Source organism: Rattus norvegicus, chromosome 17 (assembly GCF_036323735.1).
Source record: "Rattus norvegicus strain BN/NHsdMcwi chromosome 17, GRCr8, whole genome shotgun sequence".
NCBI lineage: Eukaryota > Metazoa > Chordata > Mammalia > Rodentia > Muridae > Rattus > Rattus norvegicus.
Window position 1 is genome coordinate 6,996,676 of NC_086035.1, and position 18,998 is coordinate 7,015,673.

Genomic DNA, 18,998 nt, shown 5'->3' on the forward strand with positions numbered 1-18,998 from the left:
GGCCTCAATCCTTGCCCCAAGGTGGACCACAAATTCCCAAGGATCCTTAGTGTTTATTTCCTGATGCTACAGGGTCAGGAGATCATCAGGACTGGAGACCACATGACACCATCTGGCCTTTTCTCTCCCCAAAGGTTTCCTTTATAGGTGAGGCCAGGTCACAGACCTGAGGGAACTGGGCCGTAACGAAACACCCATGGCTTCTAACTTCTCAATTCTCCTTTGTAAAAAGTAACACCCCTTGTTGTACAAAATAAAATCTCACCTTGCATCAGAATGTACAATCAGTTAAGTCAGGATTTCTAAGCATCCCTGAACATCTACCGTGTGACAGCAAATTTGCAGGTCGTTTCTGGGAGCCCGGGGTTTGGACTAGAATCTTCTGACTTGCTGTGTGCTCTGAACATCACCCCTTACAGCCGCCCAGAACCTGTTGCATGGCTTCTGGTCGCCAACCTTGTTAAAAAACTCCTAACTCCAAACCCCTCCTCTGGTTGATAGATGAACGTGGGAGGCTTCGAAGAAGGACAGGAACTGCTGAGGGTCAAATGCCCATTTATTCTTTGAAAATTATTTGTCAAGAGCCTGCCACATTGAATATTTTGTCAAGTGCTTCATTAGATGTGATTCTTGGCTGTAGCAATCTTCCACAGTCTGGAATAGTGACTGGCAGGAAGACCATTGAGAGGTGAAGCATAAGGACACTGCTGAGGCCCACAGCAGCAAGGTATAAATTGACACCCGCAGCATCGTAGAAGGGAAACATCTGGATTCACAGGGATGGCTGCCCTCCAGACGGGGCCACCAGACTATATGAAGGTCCTGAGAAAGTGAAGCCTTGAGCCCTGGATGTGGTGCGTAGACCAGGGAGAACGAACTTGGGGAAGAGAGCATCTGTGGGAACAGGAGAATCTGATTCTGCAGGGCTCATACATCATTTGAACTTAATGGCAAAGTGTGGGGATTGGGGGAGGGGCGTGGCAAGGGTAAAGCTCACCTGGGGGTGGGGCGGGATAGCTAAGCATTAAAGACCCAGTCTGTGTGAGTGATACTTTCCTGAGCCTGGATGTGGATGCCCTTGGCGGTGTGGCACTTGAGCCTTCCAGGGTGGGACAATCAAGCCACAGTATGTGTGGTTAAACAGATGGATCTGGTCAGTAGCTTAATTCTGGCAGTGTCTGGGTATCACAAATAAGCAATGCCATTGCCTTTGGAAATGCCGGCCATCATTTTCTTTCCGACACGAGGCAAATAAAGGCTTCCCAACAGTAGCGGGAATTAGCATGAAATGTACCCATCAGTCTTTCAGCAAAGAGTCCTGCGCTGCAAAACTGTTAACAGGGAGAGGCTGACGGTAATTGAGCCGGAGCCACGGACAGCCCTGTTTCAAACCCCACATCTTTATAGGCTCCAGCCGTGCCTTGGATCTTCCCACTGGGCTGTGGCATTGGATCTGTTAAGCGTGCAAGGTTCAAGGCCATGCTGCGGCTAGCTCATGCTGTAACAGTTGATTAAAGCATTGGCCATTGGTGATTAGGTCAATCTCTAGCCCCGAAAGTAAGGGCTGGAGCTGAAGGGTCTAGCTTCTAATCACATATCATGCGATTGGTTTTTTTCTGGCAACCGGGACTTTGACCCACAGTCACCTCATTGGTATAAACTCAGGCATGACGGAAAGCACCTTAGTGTGAAGACCCAGAGGTGTGGATGCATGCCTGTGCCACAGGGGGCATGTGCAGGTAAGAGGGCAGCCTCCATGTTGGTCTTTGCATCCTGCCTTCCTTGAGGCAGTTTCTTCTTGGCCCCTGTGTGCTCCAGGCTAGCTGACCCATGAGCTTCTGAGGACTCTCCTGTCCCCACCTCCCATCAGGAATCTGTACCTGTGGCTTTTAAGGATCCAGACTCAGGCCCCACATTCACATGGCGAGTGCTACACCCCAGCCCTGTCTTACGTCCTTTCTCGGATCAGAAAAGGGTGCTGGGTAGTCCTCCATTGTGTAGATGTACCACATTTTCTGTGTCCATTCCTCTGTTAAAGGGCATCCGGGTTCTCTCCAGCTTCGGGTTGTTATGCATAAGGCTGCTATGAACATAGTTGCTTACAGCCAACCGTCAGACTGAGCATGGGGACCCCAATGGGTGAATTAGGGGAAGGACTGGAGGAGCTGAAGGGGTTTGCAACCTCAAAGGAAGAACAATATCAACCAACCAGAACCCCCGACCCCCAGAACTCCCAAGTACTAAACCATCAACCAAAGAGTACACATGGAAGGGCCCATGGCTGCAGCTGCATATGTAGCAGAGAATGGCCTTATCTGGCATGAATGGGAGGAGAGGCCCTTAGTCCTGTGAAGGCTCGATGCCACAGCATAGGGGAATGTTAGGGCGGTGAGGCAGGAGTGGGTGAAGCACTCTAAAAGAAGCAGGGGGGAGGGGGATGGGATTTTACGGTGGCAGGGGTTGGGGGTGGGGTGGGGCTGACCTGGAAGGGGGATAGCATTCAAAATGTAAATAAATAAAATAATCAATAAAATACAAACAACTAATAAACAAACAAAGGGTGCTGGTTAACTTTTATTAATTGGACCCCAACTAAGTTGCCTGGGAAGAGGGAGTCTAGACTGAGGACCTGCCTCTAGCAGATTGGCCTTTGTCTGTAGCAAGTTCGCGCTGCAGCCTGGGAGAGTACAGGAGAGTTAAAGGTCAATTTGAGTGTGGGTGCACATGGGTAGCAGAGGAGCCGTGAAGGGAAGTGATTCTAGGGAACATGGTGTCGCGGCCTCCGTGCTGCTTGGGGATACTTCATGCCTGTTGATACCCAGTGATGCTGCAGATGACAGTGATTGACAGCTTTCGGGATACCCTGGGTATCAGTCATATTGGGAAATGTTTTGGACTTCTTGTTAGGCTCCTACAGCAAACACCTTTTGATGGCAACAGTTGCTACCTCTCTGAAGAGCACCTAACCACTTGGCTCACTATGGAACCCAAGCAGGGGCGTGCCCCTGGCCTTGAAGCTAACCCCTGAAGATCGCCTGGGTCTCCTATGCGGTACTCAGGTTTGCTTGTTGATGGACTTTGGGGCTCCGGTGTGCAGTGTGTACTCTTCCCTTCAAGGGCAACCTTGCAAACACAAGTATGAACTAAGGAAGCGAAGGTTCCTTACTAAACCTTCTAAACTGAAGAGCCGGTGAAGGGAGCCGTATAACACTTCTAATACACTGCGCATGCCTGTAATACTGGGCGGGGCCTATGCCTCCCACCGGCGTTGCCAGCCACCTCCACCCAGCGCTACACTGTGAGGGAGAGCATTGCTGTCTTCCTTGGTCAGTACCGCAGTCTGCTGAAGGACTGGAGTCTGACGTTCCTCCATCTCTACGGAGATTCCTTAGAGTTAATACGACTGTTATTAACCAGATGGTTATAGCACCTCTGTTTATTTTAGAGGTGTGTGTGTGTCGGGTGGCGGGGGACTTCCTGAAGCCATAAATGTGAGCGTCTCCTATCATCTCAGCAGGGAGCCTCTATCTTTCAGCCGCAGTGCTTCCAGACTGGTTGCTGATTCTTTTTCAAGTTTCTTGTTGGTTCTGAAACCTGCAGGTTGGTGAGCATCTGGGGACCCCAGTGTGAACTGGCCCTTTGAGTCTATGCCAGCTTCTTCCTCAGCTAACATGATTCAAGGACTTTTTATTTGGCCACTTTCCCCCTCGTGGACTTCAACTTCACAGTCTGTACCTTGAGAGTGTGACAGTTCCTCCAAGAAGGATGCACGCCCACCTGTGGGAGCTGCCGGTGCCTCTCTTGTCTCTGTGGGCAGCTGTCCTGTTATTTCTCACTGATTTTCAGATTTGTATTGGATCCATGCAGCCACAGTCTACCCTCCTTAAGATTTCTCTCTCCCAATTAGCTTGTAGCCAAGTTCCAATAATACATTAAGCCGAGAGATCGTCTTGTTAATTTCCCTGTAGAAAAAGATGTAGCCGAGCTGCAGGGAGGCTGAACTTAGCCTCCAAACAGTGCTGAGCTAGGCCGTTCTCGCCTTCGGATAATCAGCCGCTCCCTTGGAGAATAGCTTTGTTTAGCATCTGTAACAACGCTGGGGCTTTGCAGGGAGCTCGAAACACCACAGCATTATTAGTCCAAGAAAAGCCACCCCAAGAGTCAACTTCTGCTTCTCTTCCTACCACACAGATGAGATCCTAAGGGGCCCCAACTTTCTCACATTCAACTTCTGCACAAACCAGACTTGAAGTCAAGGCCGGTGGTAATCGGTCCTCTCTACCACTAGCTTTTCCTCACTGTCCTGATGACCGAGGTGCCTCACCCTTGACCTGCCAGCTAGATCATCCCCATGGCTCCTACCAACCTTTTGCGGCTGAGTTGTCCCCTAAGTATCTGACTCACCCTTTCTCCTTTCATCAACACGTGATCACAGAAGAGCTATGGTGTTGGACTTAGGCCTCAAGAAGGTGGAGGCAACACTGGGAGTCATCTCATTACGTTTGCCCAAGACGGCGGCTCGTTTGTCTCAAATGGACAGATCCTGGAATTAACTAGCCGACTGGGTATTGCATTGTGGGGAGAGGGGAAAGTAAAAGACACAGAGAAAATGCTGGGAGTACATAAACATGGTATATTAATTCTCACTGTGTTTTCAGAGCTTGGGAATCTGCCCCTTTAAAGCATATACATATGTTGTCTGTCATACACCTCCTACCCATCCCGTGGACACAGATGTAGACATGTACACGAGCAGACATGCATCCAATTGCTCATCATGAGTGGGGCTGCCCCAGGTTATAGATTTTTACTTTATTAAACTTGTCATCAGAATCTCCTTTCTCTTATGTGGATGTCACAGCAGCCGTCACAGAATGCCAATGAAGAAGTAGAAAATGTTCGCTCCTGTGTCCAAACTCTGCTCTCCTGGCCTGCTTTTACCTTTCTCGTGTTTTGTTTTCCTCCTGCAGCACCGATGCCCAATAAACTACATAATTTACTTCTTGCCCGTCCTGTGTGTCTAGCGGCAGAGTCCTAGCCCTATGGGGTAACTGCTCTGGTAGAGAACCTGGTTCAGTTCCCGGCAGCCATATCTGGTGGCTCAAAACCACCTGTAACTCCAGTTTCAGGGACTTCTATACCCTTTCTGGCCTCCAGTCACCTGCTCATATGTGGGTCACGCGTGTGCATGTGCGCTCACACACACACACACACACACACACACACACAATGACATGTTTATGCATATATTTGTAAAAACTTAAAAATATTGTACACCCTTGTTTGAACAACAGTGTTAGCCCTGTGGAAGTTTTGCCCTCTAGACCTGTGCCTGGGGTAGGTGCTGTAGGAACTCAACAGATTTGTCTTGTGTGATCTTGACTCTCCAGGACCTCTTTCTTCAGGAGCAATTTTATGCCAACACAAAACGTTTTGTGTTTTGGCAGATGTGATGGTGCATGCCTTTAATTCCAGCGCTAGGGAGATCTCTGAGGCGGGGGTATCTCTGAGGCCACATAGTATGTTTAAAGAAAAAGTTTGTTGTATTTTCCATGTACTCAGTTGCAGAATTTTGTTTTATAGCGAGGCTTTAGTTGTGGGTCTTATTTAAACCTCTGTGCTGGTCTACATTGACCCATACTCACAGACACGCAAATACATGTCTTCTAAATGCTCCTTTGAACTGCTGGCATTGCCCTGTGTCCCCACATAGGCCATGATACTGGTACACCCTGGTGGCAAGCTGCCAGAAGCCTGTCTGCTTCACAATGTCTATGTCAACATCAGCCATGACCTTACCTGGAATCCCCTCTACGTTCTCCATAGCAATGCTGGGACACACGTAAACATATCTCCTTGGTGTGCCCCTGGATTTGCTCAGGTCTCTTGTGGGAAACTCTATCCCAGCAGCCTCTGTAGATGGCGTGATAAAAGCTAACAGTTTAGAACACTGGATGGAACAAGAAAACCAGTGACCTTGTGCCGTCCCATGTAGTGAGAATAGGAGAGCCATAGGTGGCCATTACGATGCCTGTCTGACGGCGTCTGCCTACAGTTCATGGTTGGTGCCTGCAGCCCGGAGCATGTGCTACTGTTTCCCTGACGCCTCATGAGGAAACCTGACTGTGGGCGTTCCCTGAGAGGATTCCGTTCGTTCATTCTTCACTGCAGGCAAGCGGCTGCTCTGCAGAAATATTTCAGAGGCCAATTTCTTGGAGAGGGAGGATTGATGTTCACTCCTCACATCCACACCAACCATGAAAGAGAATCTGGTATCCATAGGAAGAGAACGAATTTAACTACAGACTAAGCAGATGTCATAACGAGTGGTTCTGAGAGCTGAGCCCCCCTCCCATGGCTGTAGCAAACTTAGCTGTAAAAATTGTAATCTGCTGTCCTCTCGGGGTTATGGACTGAGTGGGTCAAGCCTTGAGGTTTTTATTTTTGCTCTGTTGGAATAGATGTCTTGAAACAAGAGAACCTGTCATGTACTGTATTCGGTGGGTGGCCTTCTTTTAGTGGCCTGAGAGAATGGCACATGGAGAGTTCGGCAGGGCCAGAACTCTTGCAAGCATCATGCACTGGCCTGGGCTTAAATAACACAACGTTCTGTGTTCTACATGATGTCTTCGTATACGTGATGTTTGCCTTAGGATGGACAGAAGCTTATAAGTTTTTTTTTAACTATTATCTTTAAGATATTCCCAAGTCAGACATTTTAATGTTTGAAATTTCCAAGGTACTGAGCTATTTAGAGGAAACTCAGTGTGGCTTTCCTTTAGACACATCAAATATTTTGTAGTTTCGTGTGGATATTTAGATTTTTTTTTTGTTCCACATTTTCTCAAGGCAAAGCACCCATTTCTTAAAAGCAGATGTGGATTTTGTTGGTGTTTTAGGCAGATGTGTTTCTAGGGCTGCTGGTTTACTCTGGTGGGGGCTGAAGTCGTGTGAAGAGAATAATTACAAACATGATTTTAAAGGGTGGGCATTAAGGCAAGTATCTTGATAAAGCAGTTGAGACCGCTCCCTGGATCTCTCTGGAATGTAACTCTTGTCTAGTCCACAACTGTCTGAGACACCGGGAGGCCAGCGGAATCTGATGGAGCTAGCAGGTGTCTCCTTTCAGATTCTCTCAGGCACTCTTACACCACATCCTCAGTGTCTCCTGGGCCCCAGTCCCTCATCAAGGTACTGGGGAGATTGATGAATGTGACTCAGCCTGGCTTCCAGGATCCTCAGAGTACAGCTCAGTAATGACACTAGAGAGCCATGGAGTTCACAGTGTTCTGAGGCTAAATTAAATGTCAGCCCTGTGCGATACCAGCCTCGCCGCTCTGGTAATTTGACTCGTCTGCAGAGCAGGATTAAAACTGCGACAACCTCACGCGGGTTCCTTGATTGTTAAGTAAGCTAAGCTCATACCAAGCAAGGTGCCTACCTCCTGGTGCTACTCAGCTAATGCTGCTCTCTGAGCAGATCCGCATACAGGCTAACAACACGCTCACGGGACTCTGCCAGGCAGGCCAGCGCTGACACGTCAGGGTGAGCATGCAGACAGAGCTGGGAAGGGTACCTGCCCTGACACAGAACCAACCAACAGCATGAGGGTTTGTTGGTAGGGTATAGCTTCTGCACCTTTCACTTCCTTCCCCAAGCCATTGGCTCTTGTTACTAGTACCATACCTAAGAGTTGGGAGCAGTGGGTAGCCCCCTGGAGGGAGCAAGGAACATTTAGATGCTGTAGGTTCACTGTCCAGAAGGTTTTTGCTAAAAGAGATGAGATATACTGTGTGTGTGTGTCCTGGAGCTTGGACACTGGGGCAGGAGTCTCTTAACCCATGTGATGCCATGGAGGTTCAGAATCTGTTGACTCTTGAAAGGCAGAGGAACTCTAAGCCATAGTCCCAGGGCCTCACACACCTGGCACATCTCTAGAAATAAAGCTGACCTGGGTCGTTGTCAATAATCTAGGCTGGAAGCTCATTAGGGACTAAGATCTCGGCTTGCTACCTAGCGATCAAGGGTTTCATTCTTTGAATGAATGAATGAATGAATGAGAAAATGAATGAGAAAATGAATGAATGAATGAGAAAATGAATGAATGAATGAATGAATGAGAAAACGAATGAATGAATGAGCAAATGAATGAATGAGAAAATGAATGAATGAATGAGAAAATGAATGAATGAATGAGCAAATGAATGAATGAATGAATGAATGAGTGAGTGAGCAAGTAGGACATGGACAACCAAGTAAAGGGGGAATATGTCAGTCCCTGGGGATTGGAGGACCCTGTCAGAGGCTCCCTGCCGGTTACTGTGTTTGCACATCTTCCTGTTTGTCTGGCAATGAGGTAAACGTTCCCAAGGAATTCCACCTGAGATTTTGTTTGGCAGTATTTTGAGTTTCCATTCATTTAAGAGAAGAAAAGGCGTGATTCTTAATTGGTGTAATTTTGCCTTCATGAATTCGGAAACGCAACTCCTGGAATAATGAGCTCCTCTTTTAGAAAGAAACATATTTGCACAAATGCCAACCCTGGGCTCATTAGGCCCATCCTGCCAAAGAGATGCATGGCTTTCCCTGGGGCAGGCCCCGCACGGCTTCCGATGCTCTTGCCTTTTCTAGTCCTGTGCCCCCAATCAGTTTCACCTCATATAACCAAGAGTTAATATGAAATAAAAGGACCTCTGAGACCCCACTGCCGGGATTCTGCTTACTTGCCACTCTGCAAATGACTTTAGCTGAGTGTTTTTTTTTTTATCATCTTGCCATCATTACTCCCATCCCAGCGTACTATGTAAATAGATGCGCTGGACAGGTTGGTAGGGAGGCCGATGCATTTCCTGGGCACAAATTTGTCAACCATCACCAAGGAGAGACTCTACATAAGTCCCAGAGCAGAAAGCTGAGGACAGGACAGCTGCTTGTGATGTCCCTAAGGTCCCAGCCAGGACTTGTCATGGTGGAGCTCCCTGCTGAGAGCCCTCATCTCTGAATGTGGCTGGCACTGCACGCTTTGGGTTCACTCATCCTAGTCCATCTTCTGTTGCTTAACAGATCGTGTGAGGTTGGGTGATTTATGGAGAATATAGGGGCATTTGCCTCACAGATAAGGAAAGGGCCCGGCATTGGCGTTTGTTGAGAAGAGCATGAATTTGTTTGTTTGTTTTACTTTTGAGGTAGGGTTTACGCTAACTAGCCGAGGCTGGCTGTACATTCAAAATCCCCCTCCCTTGGCCTCCCAAACTCTGGGGTTACAGGCATGAGCCACTGCTCTAGATTGTGAAGAGCAAGCATGCTAAATCAGCTCTCCCACCTTCTTTTAAAGCTGCCAATGCCATTCTGGGGACCCTCCCCTTGTGCCCTCATCTAATCCTAACTGGTCTGTAGGAGAGGGGCCACCTCTGCGTGTTATTAATGTAAGTTTGGGCAGTATATTCCCGTGCCTGAGCCTCACCAGGACACGTGCGAACTGTAGTCTTCACTGGCTCTGTGTCTGCCTCTGCCCAAGTGCCTGGCAGCTGGGTACTCAGTCCTGCCCTGGTTGGTATCTTCCCCACGAGGTGGTCCGATGGAGTCCCTCTCAGGAAGCTCTTGGACCACCTGGCTTCATCTGCTTCCCGTGTAAGGGAGGAGTCTGGCCTCAGTTCCAAGAGCTGGTCTCTGCCGTGTCTCAGGGATGAGATTGACGGGTTACCCTCCGGATGCGACTGAGATATGCAACCCGTCAATCCCCCAACCCCTTCCCCGCAAAGCTTAAAGAAATCCTAGTTGCTGCAGAAGGAATCAAATGAATGGCATTATGTTTCTTTTGTTTAATGCATGAGTTTTCTGTTATTCCCAGTTCAAATATTTGTTAGCCTGACCGAAAAAAAAATGAAGTTAATTTTTCAGCTTTACGAATTATTCACTTCTTTATGAAGGAAGCAGAAGCACCATTTTATAGAGGGCCATTAATTGGGCAATGGGTAATATCCCAGAACCATATGTCAGGGCTGGATTTGGAACAGCCTCCTCCCCTCCTGGCACTTGATGCAGTCGTCTTTAGTCTATTTGTCTGAGTCAATTAGAAAAGGTGCAGTCTTTAACACAGGGAAGGCTTGCCATGAGTTCGGAGGCCCACGATCAAGGAGAACAAGAGCCTAGGTTCTACTCTGTCACTGGCATGCCGTGTTAAACACACTCCGTCTCCTCTGATGGCATAGTCTCCCCAGGCAAAAGGGAATGTAAGAGATCAGGTTTTACCTTGAACGCTGATTACTTAAGAAGGATTCTACGATGTATTAGTTATGTCTGCTGCAGGTATGGAAGGAGTAAGTGCACAGTTGACCCAGATAACGTCAACCTCTCCTGACCTACTTCTCAACCTTGGGCTTCTCTGGTGAAGTAGAATATGACAGAGGAGAGAAGGACAGTAGAAGCCATTCATTCTGGTCGGGGATGGAGTCAGTTATCTCATCTGCACAGTCTTTATCTTCTTCATCAAGGAGGAGAGAGATTGTTTCATGATGGAGGGAGACGTTTAAGTGCTTAGCATAGCAGACGATCAATAAAAATGCTATCCAACCTTCCTTATTAATCCAAGAGGGTGCAGTTTGTACTTCCTTCAGTAACAAGAGCTGACTTTGCAAACCGATTCTGGTTTCAAACCACCGCATTGTGATTGGTCGACACCGTTGGTATGAATAACAACCTCGGAACAGTAGAGAGAGAGAGAGAGAGAGAATACAGCACAGCCCATCTCTGATAAGGAAGCGCCACCTTCTGATGCATAGAAGATGTCCTAGGGTTCCTGTTTTGTGGATGGGAAGCCTTGGAGTTGGCAAAGGAGGTGTCTATGCAATGGAGCTGGGCAGGATGGAAACCGTTGTCACACTCTAGCACATCCTGGATCCCTGTCCCTTTGTCACTACTCCACCCGCCCAGTAGCAGCAAGCAGGGATTCTGTAGGACGGTGCTCAGCACTGCTCCAACCGCTGGCCCCAGAGAGCCCTGCGAGCAGAAACAAAGTGTTGCTCCACAGTCGCTAGGTGTATATTTATTTATTCATTATGTGCGGTTAGGGCCTCTAGTGACTGCAAGAAATTCTTGACTGAGTTTTGCTTTCTTTGTTGGTTTGTCTTGATTCCCCCAAGGCCTCCCATGGTGCCCCCCTGACATTTTTCTCTTCCCCAGGTCATGTCTGAGCTCTTTTCTACCACCCTTCCTCCCCTTAGTGGGTTTTTAGAATTCTACCTCAGAGCTGTCTCCTGCTCTCCCACCAGACTCACGTGCCTGTCTCTGGGCCTCTGAAGCCCTACCTGGAGCCTGGCTTGTCGGTACATCTGTTTCGCACTGGGCTCCTGGCCCCAGGATGAAGGGCTTCCTGTCCTAGTGTTACCAGACTGGGCTGCTCTCTCCAAGCTCCCCATGTCTTCCTCCCACCTCAGCATGCTTTCCCCTAATTCTTTCTGTTCACAGTTCTATTTATTCCAAAAGATGTCTTGTGCCTTCTCTTAAATGCCTTTCCCAGTGACAGCTTTGTGAAAAAACCCTGGAGGAAGAGCTTGTAGTTTTGATGACTTTTACTTACTGGTCTCGTTCCCCAATTATTTTAATAACAAGTCATGGGATCCCCGTAGAAGGATCCCCGTGTCACAGAAACCTTTGGCAGAAGCGAATAGTTCATGTTGGAATGTCTCCGGGAATGGATTGAGGTCATTGATTCTCACTGGACACTTGCTCTGGACTCAGCACTGTGCTGGGTCATTTAAGGTTACTGGTCAAGGTCTGAGAAAAATGAGACCGGAGGGGATAAACAGTGTTCAAGGCCCAGCCAGCAGGTCATAAAATTGGGACTTGGAGATCGACGGGGAGATTCAAGGTCTCCTTTTTCTGATAAGAGACAGTCACAGATGGCTAGCAGTCTTTGCCCAAGACTGTCTTCACCTGCTGTATCTGTTAGCTTTCTCCTACCTCGCATCAGAGCCAGCCTCCCTTCCTGATACATAGAGCCCACTCATTGCCCCCTCTGTATCTTGGCTTGGTTTTCATCCTGTCCTAATCACATGCCATTTTGATCAGAGCCGTTTTGTGATAGGATGATTCTTAAATTGTAAAGGATATATGCTTTGTGGGGGATGTAAGAAAAAGCTTCCTCAGTCTCAGGTGGGAGCATCCTGGAAGAGCTGGGTTCACAGTGTTACAGTAAACATTCAAAAACGTTTTCTTTCACTGAAGTGACCAGTCTTGTCAGCCACCCCTGACCAGTGTTTACCCAATGCTTTCTCTGGGCACCACTGATCTCTCATTCGAGTGACCACAGTGTGCAGTCATGTTTAGCATGGATTCTTTTAGTGTGTGTCCAGTTAAAGCATGAAAAATGACTTTCTCCTTGAAACAGATACATACAACCTTAAAAGAGATCTTTGAGGTGATATTTACTGATTAAAACACAGATTTTTTTTTTTTTGGAAGATGGTTTTCTGAAGCGAAATAATTGTGGTTGAATTAGCTGTGGCGTCTGCCCCACATCCTCTATGTTTCTGCAGAGTCCAGTTCCCAGTGTACCTTCCCAGCACCTGAGGCCCTCCAGCATCTCCTCGGACCTCTCTATCCCTGGTTATTTGCATCGGAACGTCATCGATGAGCTGTTGGTTGCTTCTGTTTATCCTCGTGCTTTCGTCTGGTTATCTAACTGGTTTGAGGGGTAGACAACATCAGGAAATGCTTAGTCTGTCAGCCACTTGGCAGAGATAGTCTCTGATGAGCAGCCACAATGATGTCTGAGTGCGCCAGGATGCAGGGGAGTGATGGTGAGCCAGTAATCAGAGTTGAGTAAAGAAGGAAGCCACGTGCTTCTGCGAGGGTGTGTCGGACGGTGGCAGTGACTGAACTTTCTGGTGTCTGTGTGGCTTTGGTGTGTTTGGGGGGATGGGGAGGGTGGCCCCGCAAAAGACCCTCAGTCTGGTCTGGACAGACCCGAGGTTCAATTCTGGCTCCAGCACTCAGCTCTGTGACCTTGGCCATCTCCTCCTCCCCTTCAGAGCTTCGGTCGTCTTCATTTGTAAAATAGGGAGATGAACCTTTAATAGATTTGGGAGACAAACTGAGATGATGCAGTGCCTGGTTACCAGTCCATAGCAGCAACTTATTAACGTTTTACGAATACTTGTTAGTATTTGTGTCCCAACTGTGTGATTAGTGGTCAGCAAGGGGTTATGGTGAGGTTTGAAGAATATAATGGTGGCAAAGGCCACTGCCCTACAAGCATCCTAGGCGTAGATGTCTTCTGTTCAGATCTCTTGGTGCCCATCTGATTAAATGCAGACATGGACATGGGGCAGTCTTGGTTGTCGGCTGCAGTGATTCTGTTTACCCTGCACTTGCACCAATGACAGAACGTATTGATACGATGCTGTCATGGCAGGATTTGGGTCTTGGGTGCTGCTTTAACACCAACTACAGCACTGTGGATTACCACCACGGGAATCCTGTGTGTGACTGTTACTGAAATTCCTTCCCTGGGGAGATATAAGCAACACCTCTCCCTCCTCCTGATAACAAACTGAGCAGACTCTGCTAAAGTTCACTCTGCACAACCAATGAGTTCATTGTGCTTCCTTACAGAGCACAGGGGAGGGGCTGCAGAGCACAGGGGAAGGGCTACGGAGCACAGGGGAGGGGCTACGGAGCACAGGGGAGGGGCTACGGAGCACAGGGGAGGGGCTACGGAGCACAGGGGAGGGGCTACAGAGCACAGAGGAGGGGCTACAGAGCACAGGAGAGAGGCCATAGAGCACAGGGGAGGGGCTGCAGAGCACAGGGGAGGGGCTGCAGAGCACAGGGGAGGGGCTACAGAGCACAGGGGAGGGGCTACAGAGCACAGGAGAGAGGCCATAGAGCACAGGGGAGGGGCTGCAGAGCACAGGAGAGGGGCTGCAGAGCACAGGGGAGGGGCTACAGAGCACAGGGGAGGGGCTACAGAGCACAGGGGAGAGGGGCTACAGAGCACAGGGGAGGGGCTATAGAGCACAGGGGAGGGGCTACGGAGCATAGGGGAGGGGCTGCAGAGTGCAAGGGGGGAGGGGCTATAGAACACTGATAAAAAGGGTTACCTACAGGCTGTATCTGGAAAGTGTTTGCCCCATGACCACAGAGCTGGAAACCCACTCCTCACTTCTCTTCCCTGCCCTATATTCTCCAGCCTTTCCCTGAGATCCCATGCAATGAAGGCTGAATCCATATAGCAGGTGGAAGGGATCAGCTACCCAAGAGAGGGAGGCATAGGTGAACTCCCCAGGATGGTGGTTGTGTGGCTCAGAGGGTGGTTGCGACCCAAGGTGACACTGAAGCCTCACTCGGCCTCACAGAGTGGACAAACAGGGGGCCAGTCACGACTGTTCACTATTCTGAGGACCTGTGTCTAGTGAGTGGCAAAGACAAGGTCCAAGCCAGTTTCCAGACTCCTGACCCAGTATTCCCAGGACTGTGGAGATTGGAGGCAGAGGACAGTCCTGTCGCCCCCATGGCAGGGTTGCCTTGGTTTCCCCTTCTGTAAATCAGTAGTAACAGTGTTACCTCTCAAGTTTTGATGGAGGGAGAGCAGAAGGATGTGATTGCTAAGGACAGAGCCTCACTCACATGCTGTGAGGCGCCATCACGGCAGTGTGGTCAGCACGGAAGCCATTGCCACGTTTACCGAGAGGCTGTGTGTTAATGGCTCACCCTCTCTAAGCCTGGGTTTCCTCATGAGTCAGTGGAAACAGTCTCCATGAGCACATGCTACTTAATGGTATAGCTCAGGCGGGGCCAGCTGGCTCAGTGAGAGGGGGGTGGGTGCGTTTGGCCTCCGTACGTCCCCCTTTGTCAAGAAGACAGGCTGGAGAGATGGCTCAGTGTTTAGGACAGCTTTCCTGTGGTGTCACAGGACTTGAGTTTGATTCCTAGCGCCTGTGGCAGGCACAAACACAGTCACCAAACTGTGGACATTTCTCCTCACCAACAAGGTTCCCAGGGAATAGTGACTTCATTTTCAATAATCTAACTCGATCTGGAATTTAACTCTATGTGGAATTACAGTCGCGCCCTACAGGGCTCAGGCCCTAGCTCCTCACTTCAGTTGCCGTCCATAAAACCTGGGTTAAGACTTCTCGTGTTTACTAGTCAGTTATAAATTGAGGTTTCCCCGAAATCCCCGTCTTAGATTCCATAAATTTGCTATAGACGTTCACGGAACTCAAGGAACTTCTCTTTAACTCAGCCAGATCTTGTAGAGCATATTTAAAGGCTTGCAGAGGAAACAGAAAAGATACACAAGGCAAGATACGTCGCCAGGAGCTGGGAGACTCTGTGAACTTCCACACATTTCAGTAGAGTTGAAAGTGGGTCCTTGGGTTTTATGGTGCCGCATGATGTAGCTACAGTTGGTCATAGCTTTGGCCATTTGTAAGGCCATATCGTGATGTTCTAGCTAAGAGCTCCCACCCTTTAATTGTGCCTGGGTCCTTCTGGTTGACCAGTTCTCATCCTAAGTCACCCTTTGTGCTCAGACCCAGGTCACCTCAGTAAGTAATAAGACACTTAGCTCTCAGACGTTCCCAATGATTCTAAGACCTGTGTTCTGGGAACCGGGGTCAAAAATCAAACAGAATAAATGATCTTCCTTTAGCCATGTCTGTGACAGTCGTAGAAGTGCTGGCCCGGAAACCAAGCCCAGAGAACGATTGCAGTATCATACATGGCACCCCTACTCCCTGAGGTCGCTGTTCCTTTTGATTTTCTGGTTTGTGAACCAGAACCTCAGAGCTGCTTATCGACCTGAACGTCACACTGAGAGCTGTCAGAGGAGGTAACCCTCAGTGTTGTTGTAAAAATATAAAAAATAAATTAGTCTTTTTGCCTAGTCTAGGTCTGGTACCACAGTGCCCCAAGATGTCTGCTAGATCTCTTAGTCTCAGTCAGCAAAGCCTCTCACCCGCTCTGCTCCACCCCACATCACACCGCCGAAGGCCCCTCTCTGAGCCTGGCAGCAATCTCTCTACCTTTCTAGTTCCCAAGGCAGGAAACACACATCCCAACCTCGTGGCATCCCACACACTCTCCCAAACTCAATTCTTCACAAGAAAGAACACACAACCCAGTAACCTTTGAATCCAATTGATAAGATATAATTGCCCACCTAAACATACAAAGCCCGGTACACATCCATCTCTTAAGAACATCCATAACAACCTGCAAAGGTACAGTGTGGAATCTTAACGTCAGCCTCCATGTTGTCTCTACCCTCTCTCTCTCTCTCTCTCTCTCTCTCTCTCTCTCTCTCTCTCTCCCTCTCCCCCTCTCCCTCTCCCTCTCCCTCTCCCTCTCCCTCTCCCTCTCCCTTTCCCTCTCCCTCTCTCCCTCCCCCCCTTTCTTTTTCTCGTCTCCCCTCCGCCATTCTTTCCATCCCAGTCTCCTCCCCTTCCCTCGAACTTTTCTCCCGCCCATCCTTCCTTTGGTCCAATGACAGGCCTCATTCTATCTTGTACCTGCCTCACCTGTGACATCATCCACACCTCAGAGGTAGTTTGACCCTGAAGATGGAACTCTTTCGTCATTCTTTAAAAGGCGATGTGGTGAGGGATTCAAGTGGGTGGCTATAATGTCCTTACATCTCTGAGCTTCCCTTTCTTTCTCTTCAAGGGGGTGGCAGAATAGGACTTTGCAGTTCCTTTCTGTAGCTTCCCTGTGCCGCCGTCTTCTTTCTCTGTGGGCTCCAGGGATGTGCTCGCCTAACTGCTACCCTGGGTACATCTCCCAGCTAGGATGAGCTGGCTGCTGAGAGAGGGGAGCAGTGAACGTCCATGTTGCTGCCTTGGCTCGTCAGAGAAGACCACAGTTAACTGGCTTTTGGATAGTGTCCTGGGCAATGAACAATCTTAGAATTAAAGCCCTCTGCCTCCAATCATACCGTGCCCAGCTACTGTTATTGGCAGTCTGAGGTCTAGTTACCTCTCTCTTATCACCAGCATGAAAATGAGGGGAATCCAAACATCAAATTGCAAGATGAAGGCTGTAACGGAGGGTGTTTGGAGAGCCTCCCCCTCCCCACGGCTGTCCCTGCCTGCCTTGCCTGCTGATTGGGTCATCTATGGGATGAAAGTTCAGATTGCCGGTGCTGACTCATTGGTGAAGTCTCTCCTGTACGTCTCCAGGTGCCTCCCTTTCCAGACTAGGTGACTGATCTGACTGTAAATGGGCCTTGTGCTTCACCTTCTCACCAACACTTTCCTGAGTTAATGGAGGGGCTGCTGGGAATCTCTAAAGAACAGAACCAAAGAGCTGGAGAGATGGCTCAGGGTGGTTAAGAGCAATGGCTGCTCTTCCAGAGAACCCCTGGGTTCGATTCCCAGCAACCACATGGCAGCTCACATTTGCTAGCAACTCCAAGATCTGACACCCTCACACAAACATTCATGCAGGCAAGACACCAATGCACATAAAATAAAAATAAACAAGCTATTTAAAAGAAACAGAAACGAACAACTTCTGGATAAGAACATACCTTTTAAAAACACTTTAAAAACAGTATATATGATTTATTGTTATTTCCCCAGCAACTAGGTAAGGTTGCTCTAGGTGTGCCCTGGATAAGCAGTTTACTTTAAAATATTAAAAAAAAAATAGAATAAATGATGTATCGTTAACTCCCCAGGAACTAAGGTAAGACTGCTTTAGGGGTGCCCTGGATTAACAGTTTGTCAGGTCCTAGATGGGGAGGTGTTAAGATGACGTGCGAGCTCTCTGCTTGCTTCTTTATATTATCACGTTTTCAGAGTTTCTCTGAGATGAAGTCATAAAACCTTGGCCGGAGTCTTGGTCCTATTGTGTGAGAATGAAGGCACGCGTACAAACCCATCCGTGGAAGAAGGAAGGCTGGCTCTAACTGGTGCTATACAACTGTCTGCCTACCTCATAGATCAAGCACGCCATATATAATGGGGTGACAGTGCCACCCTAAAACTCTATAGAATTGGAAATACACGGAGAAAATAGTGGCCACTGTGGATCATGCATTGGCTTCCAAGTCTCCCAGTCCCCAGCTTTGTAACAACAACAAAAAAGGAATCAATGTCAAATCTAGTTGTGTTGGCAAATACACAAGTTTGAAAGGACCACATTGGCACACTGAGAGTCCCGATAGTGCTGGAATCTTAATGCCCAGGGATATAAATATGGAGTCCTCACGTTGAGAGGTAAGAGAAGGTTAGTTTCCCCCTGGGTTTTCTGTGGCTTTGTATTTGTACACTGAGTGTTTTCCGCACACATTTTTAAAACCTGCTCTTAGAAGCGGGACGCTAATCGACGGTGTGGGTCAGCGTTTCACTTTCCCACACAGGTAACCTCCATGACCGTTTTGGGCTGAAAGGTTGGCTTCCTGTGTTGTCTCTCATTTGACTGATACCGAGACTGACGTCTCGGCGGGCCCGTAATGGAGGCAAAATGCAGTCAAGCAGTGTGTGCCCGGTCTGATTCAATCAAGCCCGGTGCCTTCTCATCTGTCACACAAGCTACTCTCAGGTTCTTGGCTCAAGAAATGACTATGAAAACGGCCTGGCGTTTGCTGCCGACGGTAAGGGTAGCAGCCTCCGACTTCAGGAAGGATATTTACAGTGTCTCAATCAGTTTGAGCTGTACCGGAACAAAAATCACACTACCTCCACATCTAAATGGCGCTTGGAAGCAATTCATTCTCAGTGTGCAGATCCTGCAATTCTGGCCGGCTCTGATGTGGCCTGGTTATTTGGGGCTTTGGCAGCCTTAATAGTTTTGAATTACCTGATGGAAAATACATTTTGGACACAGGAAATTGTGAACACTCGGCGAGTAAATCCTGCTAAGGAGTCGGGATTTGATCACAAAGCGAGGGTCGGGGGTCGGGGGCGGGGTGTGGGGGCGGGGTTGGGGGCGGGGGTGGGGCGTGGGGCGTGGGGGTGGAGGGTGGGTGTGGGGGCGGGGCGGGATGCCATTGC

The 18,998-nt window shown here is 48.8% G+C and overlaps 1 protein-coding gene across 1 annotated transcript in view; it reads left to right on the plus strand.

Annotated features, from left to right (window-relative positions):
• Positions 1-18,998, plus strand: part of Spock1 (sparc/osteonectin, cwcv and kazal like domains proteoglycan 1) — a 480,143-nt gene that overhangs the window by 249,784 nt on the left and 211,361 nt on the right. The window lies entirely within an intron of this gene.